This window comes from Dasypus novemcinctus, chromosome 23 (assembly GCF_030445035.2).
Source record: "Dasypus novemcinctus isolate mDasNov1 chromosome 23, mDasNov1.1.hap2, whole genome shotgun sequence".
NCBI classification, from domain to species: domain Eukaryota; kingdom Metazoa; phylum Chordata; class Mammalia; order Cingulata; family Dasypodidae; genus Dasypus; species Dasypus novemcinctus.
Window position 1 is genome coordinate 48,815,941 of NC_080695.1, and position 6,787 is coordinate 48,822,727.

At 37.9% G+C, this 6,787-nt stretch overlaps 1 pseudogene; it reads left to right on the plus strand.

The window, feature by feature from the left end:
• Positions 1-236: 236 nt before the first annotated feature.
• LOC131275543 (carboxymethylenebutenolidase homolog pseudogene) lies at positions 237-943 on the plus strand (annotated as a pseudogene).
• Positions 944-6,787: the final 5,844 nt, after the last annotated feature.

The following is a 6,787-nucleotide window of genomic DNA, read 5'->3' on the forward strand; positions in this document are numbered from 1 at the left end:
TCCCCTGCCCTGCCCCGCCCACCAGCTGCGGCCAGTCTCCTGACTCCAGGCCCTGGCCACCCAGGGCCTGCCATTTGCTTCTCTTCCTGACCTGGCTCTTCCAGCTCCTGCCTTTCCGCCCGCCTCTTGGCGCCCTCACCGCGCCCTTCCCTGTGCTTCCCGGTGCCCCTGCCCTGGAGAGAGGTCGCTCTGAGTTCAAAGGGCTGCAGGCCGAGCTCAGGACTTGAATATCCACATTGGCCAACGAAGCTAATCCTTGTCCCTGTGACATCAGCCATAACCTCGAGCATGGAGGGATGGGGCCTGAAATTCAAGTCAAACACATCCAGGGTATGTCAGCGAACCTTCTATGACACCAGTAAGGCTGTGATTATCACATTCATATTTTTGGCTGACAATTGCCAAATACCAGGTATATGGCTGCCGTGATCACAAGAAATGGATACATAACCATTGCCCCAGACTTCTTTATGGCCATGGCACCCCGACTGGTCCCCCAGCCCAGAGTGGGTGAAAACGCGAAACGCCAGCAAAGTTGATAAGGTGGTAGACGCCGTCTTGAAGTATCTGAAACAACAGTATCATGCACAGAAAGCCAACATCGTGGGAGTCTGCTGGGGTGGCATAGCTGTCCATCACGAGATGATGAAATACTCGGAATTCAGGGCAGGGCTGTTCCTCCATGCCATTGTCGAGGATTTTGAAGACATATGCAATTTAAAGAAACCCGCATTATTTTTGCTAAAATCGGTGCAGTAATTTCTCCTGAGCAAGTCTCTCTGCTGACCAAGAAGTTGAAAGAACACTGCAAAGTTGAATATCAAGTTAAAACATTTTCTGGACAAACTCATGGATTCGTGCACCAAGAGAAGATGGTTCACCTGCAGACAAACGCTACGCTGCTAGGAGGAATCTAATTGAGTGGTTGAATGAGTACGTTTAAAAGTGGCTAAGGGCAGGGTTTCTCAAAAGAGCTTCGGTTGGAAAATGTGCTTCTAACCACTTGAATTATTTGATTTAATTTTCATTTTATATAAAACAAATAAAGGAATCCTAAAATTCATGATTTCATCTGAATCACAAATTCACTAGGAAATGATCATGTATGAAATGATTTAAATTCATTTTAACATTTATATTTAAATGCTTAAAAGTTTAAAATAAATTAATAGGTCAGTCTTTGCAGAGGTTGAATGATAGAATAATATCAGAACTATCAGTAAAAACTCCCCAGCAGCCTGGGTCTGGCCTTCCTGATCTTTATTGAATACATCCATTCAAATGACCAATACGGCAGAGACGTTAAGAGCATGAACTGCAAACCCAAGTAGACCAAAGCCCCTCCTAATTAGACATTTGCCTTTGTCTTAATGGAGCTCAATTTGTCATATTCATATACTGCAAGGGGAGTAGTATTGAGATTGAAATAGGGTTCAGTGTTAAGCTAATAAACTTATTTTTTAATTTTGGAAAAAAATTAAAGAACAAGAAGATCAATGTTTTTTGTGTTTCCTCTTGTCTCATGCTCCAATTTGACTTGACACAGCTCTGAACATGGATGAGATTAAGTGGATTGTTGGAAAGTGCATAGAGATCTATGTGAAAATGGCAAGCAAAAGAATGGTAGGCTTTGAGAACAACTGGCCACAATAATGCTGGGACAACAAGCACAGATAATAACAATCATTGACATATGAAGTCATTATGGTCACCTTAGCTATAGACAAATATTTGAGTGGCAGAGACAACATACAGACGGTGGATTAAGTAGGGGCCCAAGTGAGAAGGGAAACATGCAGAGTTCAAAGAAGAACAAAGAAGAGCACCCTGAAATCCTGAAAACTGCCAGACTTCACACTTGAAGGTCTTCCTGTACAATGGAGGGGAAGGGTGACCACCTGTGATCCTCACGGGAGCTTTCAAATTCCCATCCCCAAGTCCAGGCTAACAGAGTACAGAGCCTTGGACTTCGGCTCTTCCTCTTTAAATACAATGTTTAGAAATGTTTCCTCTGAAAAGACAGTCTGAAAGTCCAGGCTGGATGGGAACATCCACAAGAACAGTCAATTTTCCATTTCTAAAACACTATCACCCCCCTCAAATCAATTAATTGTATTTCTGAATTTTGTCTCTGAAATCTTGGCTTTAATGAGGAGAAAGACCTACTGAATACTGCGAAGATTTTCAGACCAGTTGTGTTCATTCCTTCCCATAAACCAATAAACTGGACTTCTGATATAAATGAAATTTGAATTTAGAGCCTTAAGCTAAAAATTTTATGTCCTACCTGTGCACACTGATCTTAAGCCACTGATTGAAAAGGCTGAGTTACTACATGCAGTAAGACAAGATTCATGCTCAATCCTTATCATACCTCTCTTACATCATATTATTTTATAACATAAAGTTTGAAAAAAAAATTTATTTTTAATGCATTATTTAGATATTCATTCTTTTAGGAGGTACTGGGGATTGAACCCAGGAGCTCGTACATGCAAAGCAGGCACTCAACCACCGAACTACACTGACTCAGCTGAGGCAGATTTAAAAGTGCAATATTTGAAGCCCCAAGCACACCACCATTAGGCCGTTGACAATCTGTGTGCTCAGCAGCACAATCAGAGAAGATGTGCCCATAGCAATGCAAAGGGGAGATGGTTAGTTCTGACGATGGACAGTTCCTGGCATACAAGAAATGTGGGACTGACACTGTTTAGAAGAAAATGAAATAAAACTCACTGACTGAAAGTATATTATTTAATGACTAAATGCTAGTGGAAAATATTTGGTTGTCCTCCTATGATATAATTACAAACATTTAAAAAATGCTTTCAAGAAATCCTGGAATAAATTTCTACTAGTATCTATTAATGGATGCTATGCACTGAAAATATAGTCAATCTTCTCACTAAAAATAAAATCTTACAGTATCCTTTAATTTCTGCCATGCTCCTTTTCTAATACTTAAAGAGGATTAATTGAATTGGGTAAAGCAAAACTTTTTCTCAATCAGAAATTAAGCTTTTGGTCTGAGTGGTTGAAAATGATTTGGAAATACTCAGTATTGATTAAAAAGGTAAAATATCAGCAACAGATAATTTGGAGCTGAAGAGAAGAGAGCAGCTGAGAAGCCCTGGGAGCTGAGCCTCATGCCAGCCTACATGAGGAAGCTGGGATCATGGAGCCTTAGAGAAGAAGGAAGGTTGAACCCTCACAGACCTGCCTACCATTTTGTTTCAACATGTGGAAAGTGATAAAGCACCTCTTATATTACCTTGGGAGGGACTCTTTAGGGCCTTCTGACTGTATGCTTCTACTCCAAACAAATACACTTTATAAAAGCCAACAACAACAAAAAAAGTCAGCAACATGCCATCAGCTAATGAAATGATAACTTTTGTGGTTGTCTATTGCTCATGAACAAGTTGTTGGAATATTATGGTCCAGCAAAGGACTGAGTCGCTCTTCCTTCTTCAGAGGAAATGGAGACTTAATATTCATTTTATTAAGAGACAGCCTCAGGAGCTGTGAATTAACATGCTTGAAATGAAATTAATCATAATTGCTTAGAAGTTTCCTGTTCCTTAAAATATTAATATATGAAGCTTTCAACATTCAACCTTCAGAAATACTTTTTATTATTCCTTTTTTAAAAATAAAAAAGCTGAGGGTAAAATTCTGATATGTTTTGTGCTAACATCTTTCTTAAATTGAAAGAGATGGTGGTAACTAGGTAGTTCTATGTACAGAGGTTTTTTCCCGTAGTTGTGACTCCACGGCAGATCCACTTACTTATCTCATGAATGTCCATCTGCCATAACTGCATAAAGACAACTGAAAAACAAATCTTTAATTCATATTAAATAATCTCAACCATATTGTGAATGCATCAAATAAGAATTTGTACTAATGCAGTTATCAGTGATGAACTGATTCCCTAGACTTAGAAGTATTTTATACCCAGTTCATCTGCCCCAGAACTCATTCTCTCATGCTTCCTGGTATTTTCTTAAAGTACCTACAGCAAAGGAAGACTATTTATTTTTAGAGAAGTCTTCACATTGTTTTCCCCCTAAATTCATGCTCCTCTATATCCACTACATTTTCCCTAATAAATTTCTTTATAAAATATATGCAAACATAAACTGCAAAAGTCATTAAAAATAATTTTTGAAGACTACCAATAAAAAAGCAATCTGGGTAATTTTCTGCTATTGATTTTGGTTCAAACATTTTATGTTAGAGATTCTACCTAAAGTTTTTGTAAAAGATGTAAAACAAGACAGGGCCTGTGTATTTATTTACTAGTTTATTCCCAAATGGGAATTTTCTTTTTTCATCTTTTGAAAGAATACTAAACAGATCTAGAGGAGACAGAAATCATAAATTAATCAAATATGCAAGGTTTACTTTAAACATGCCATGCCATGGCATCACTGGGTCATATCTGTGAATCTCACCAAACATATATTTATAGATATTTGTGTATAAACTATGCCATGAAAAATGCTTTTCATGAATATCATGTAAGTTATACATGCTGTCATTCAAATATATTAATTTGTTAGTAAAAATTGTCAGCTCTTAGCAACTACAAAAAGCCAGAATCCTGTTTTGCTCATGTGAATGAAAAACAACAGCTTGTGAATTCAAAGCTTGACACTTACCTGTAATACAGAAGAAATAAGCTGAGTTTGCATTTGAAAAACAGCTAATAAATGGTCTGATTGGTTTCTGCAGATGTGTTTCACAGGACTTTTCTCTAAGCAGCATATTAAGCAATTCATTGTAAGAAATGCCCTTAATAAGAATATTTATTTTCTTCTCTTAAGGCTGTAGTGATATTTCTACATATAGTGATATTTCTAAAAGAGTGCTAATAGGAATGAGAATGTGACCCCTTAAACAAGGGAACGAATATGGACATACATGAGCAAAAAGAAATATCAACGTGTAGGAGCTGGGAAAAGAAAGAACATATTTATTTGGTTTAATTCAATTATACTGCAAGAAAAAAACATAAATATAGCACAACAGTATATATGGAGGTGGGATTACTGACATATATTTCTGTTATACAATTTAAGCCAAAGGAATGAGCTATGTGAGTTTTGTTTTTTCTTTCTTCAGAAAATGGCCTTGTAAATGAAACATTTGTGATGTGACTATAACACGTGAAGCAGAAAACGCTATCATAAAAAATCAATTAAAAGAGTCTTAGTTTGCTCGGTTAAACACTTGTTTAGATAGCAGAATTTTACAAAATCTCCTTAAATGTCCAATGTAGAAACATTTGTTCAACATTGTAAGAATCTGTCCATCGTTTTATAGAGACAAAGTAATCATCACAGTCACTACTCAAATCTATGTCATGTACGTGGCAATCTTGTTTTTACAAAGGTGATTTTGTATACTGATAATTTGTTTCCAGTAATTAGCAGTGTTCATTGACTGAAATGTACTGGGCACCTTAAAGATATTTTCTTTAAAGTTGAAACATGCTCTAATTTCTACACAAGGGTCTGCTTGATCTGCTCCTGCTGACCTCACCGGCTCTTCTGCTCCCTCCCTCTAAACTTCCCCATCTGGGAAAGATATAGAAAAAATAGCACCCACATCATATGGTTGATTGAGAATTACTTGAGTGTAATCATTATGTGAAGTTTTGCACTCAGCATGGCACCCAATAATTGTTCAGCATTTGCTGGCTGTTGCTGATTCAGTCCTGTGAGATATTTACTCCTGTACACACGCAGACATTGGATTATGCTCTATGGTGTACCTGCACAGCTGTATTTTGGCAACTTCTTTCTGATGCTTATTCAGCCTGTTTTATGCAGCTGCAGAATATGATGAAAATAAGCACCCTTGAATAATTAGTTTCAATGTTGTAACATACACAGCCAAAAGTACTCTATTCCTAAATTAACTCAAGGGTACAAACAAATAAGATTTAATATATATCCTGGACTGTGGAATAAACACATTCAGAATATCAAGTTCTATTTTTGGCAGGAAGAATTATATAAGAATCATGCTAAATGACATAGAGAAACTATTCTGGGAGTAAGCTTATCTGTGGTTAAACTGCAAAATAAATAACAGAGATTTGACTACTCTTGCTATACATTGGTTTAGAACAAATATGCTCCTTGCCAGAGTTCATATAAAATGCAATTTTAAAAACTTGTAATTCATATTTCTTAAAAATTATCCAAATCTATCACCTGATTCCTTGCACACTATCTGGCACATGGAAGGCAACTGATGATGATTAAGTGAATTGCATCATGAGAACAGTTTTCAGGAGTAGCAGCTGTGGCTTAATCAGTTGGGCTCCTGTCTACCATAGGGGAGGCCCTGGGTTCATGTCCCAGGTTCTCCTTGTGAAGGCAGGCTCATCTGCACACCATGGAGAGCCGCTGGCCTGCAAGCACCATGGAGTGCTGCCCAGCCTGCAAGCACTGTGAAGAGCTGGCTCAGCAAGTTGATGCAACAAAAAAGGGAGACAAGTAAAAACACAGAAGAGTGAAGCGAATGGATACAGAGAGGAGACAACAAAGAAGCCACAAGGGGCTGGGTAAAAAATAAATAAATCAATACAGACACACAGAAGAACACCCAGCAAATGGACACAGAGAGCAGACAGCAAGCAAGCCACAAGGGGGGGATGAGAATTTTAAAAAAAAAAGTTTGCAAAACAGAATAAACAGGTGGCTCTGAAACAGATCCAATAACTGAGTTGCCAGGACAGAACTTCTGGGGCTGGGGAGATACTATACTTTGT